General features: G+C 42.8%; 1 non-coding gene across 1 annotated transcript; it reads left to right on the top strand.

The window, feature by feature from the left end:
- Positions 1-324: 324 nt before the first annotated feature.
- On the top strand, positions 325-416 carry trnar-ucu (transfer RNA arginine (anticodon UCU)). The gene is given in 2 exon segments: positions 325-361; positions 381-416. It is a non-coding gene; the product is annotated as a tRNA-Arg (tRNA).
- Positions 417-1,339: the final 923 nt, after the last annotated feature.

Here is a 1,339-nt window from a genome sequence, read left to right as displayed (position 1 = left end):
ATAGATATGTGTGACAGGGATAAGCCTGTATTGGGAAGGAACAGAGTAACATAAATGAAAGACAGGAGACAAGGATTAGATTTAGGAAAAATGCTTTCACCTATAGAGTATTGATTATCTGGAAATTATTATCTGAACATGTGGTAAAGCTAAGTATCATGAGAACGTTTCAGCAGTCTTTAACCGAACACTTGATGAGCCAGAGCACACGTGGCAAAGGACCAGGTACTGGAAAGTGTGACGAGGACAGACAGGCGCGAGATGGGTGTCCTGAACGCAATGCGTCAAAGGCAAACTTGTGTGCTTAAGGCTTACTGCGTGCGCGGCTCTGTGGCGCAATGGAAAGCGCGTTGGACTTCTACATCTCTGTACAAGTTGCTATTCAAAGGTTGTGGGTTCGAATCCCATCAGAGTCGAGTTTTAATTTATGTATTGCAAAGTCGTCAGACCAGACACGGCTGTCAGCTGAAAACCCAACAATATTCGTGCAGAAACCCACTGTCTCAAAACGGAACATTTTCCTCTCACAGATTTACATTTTCGAAATCTATTTATGATAGAGATCGATAAATATCTGCGAGCCACTAGGCAACACGATGACGTGGATGGGCTGGAAAAAGACTTAACATTGTTGTGTCAACCATGATGATATCGAATGACGTGGCGGGGCAGGATCGGATTTAAGAATGGCCTCCTTCTGCTCCTTTGTGTCTGTGACATTTCTGGCCCGGGTTTTTAAACAATCACAATGAGGACAATATGAAATAAATGCCAAGTAATATTTTGGTCTCACCTCCACCTCGCTTCCCTCCCAGCTCGAATAGACAGCTCTTGTTTCAGCTTTAGATCAAGCAGTGGAGGATTCTCACAAGTTCTCCTTCAGTTTGAATGTTCCTTCACATTCAGGGGATTCAGGGGCAGATTTTCCCTTTGCTGGGCTGGAATTCTGCCCAAGGTAATAAACGTGAATTTCTGACATTTTGAATCTTACTCTGGATTCTTGCGACTTTACTAATTAAACTGAATTTCAATTTGCCTTTGCATAACATTATCCGAACTTCACTGTTTATGAAAACCATTCCACATGCTCGTGGATGTAGTATGCTGAACATTGTTGATGTTGTGTGCAGTGTGAGTGGATGTGTCATATGAACATTCCAAAGGAAGTTGGTGAAATGTCAGTGAATCGAATTCTCTGACGAATTGACGCCGATAGAAGGGAAATCCCAGTACAGTGGCGACATAACATTTCCTGTGATCAACGCAGGAAGCCACGGAAAACGTGCGCAGTATTCAATAAAATCGACTTTCACCACATTTTCTGTGCCATTTTCCTGAA

The sequence above is a fragment of the Chiloscyllium plagiosum genome, unplaced genomic scaffold, assembly GCF_037043375.1.
Source record: "Chiloscyllium plagiosum isolate Xiang-an unplaced genomic scaffold, Cpla_swu_hap1 HiC_scaffold_38, whole genome shotgun sequence".
In the NCBI taxonomy this organism is placed as follows: Eukaryota; Metazoa; Chordata; class Chondrichthyes; order Orectolobiformes; family Hemiscylliidae; genus Chiloscyllium; species Chiloscyllium plagiosum.
Note: the sequence above shows the minus strand (reverse complement) of the source record. Positions and strands in the feature narration are given on the sequence as shown.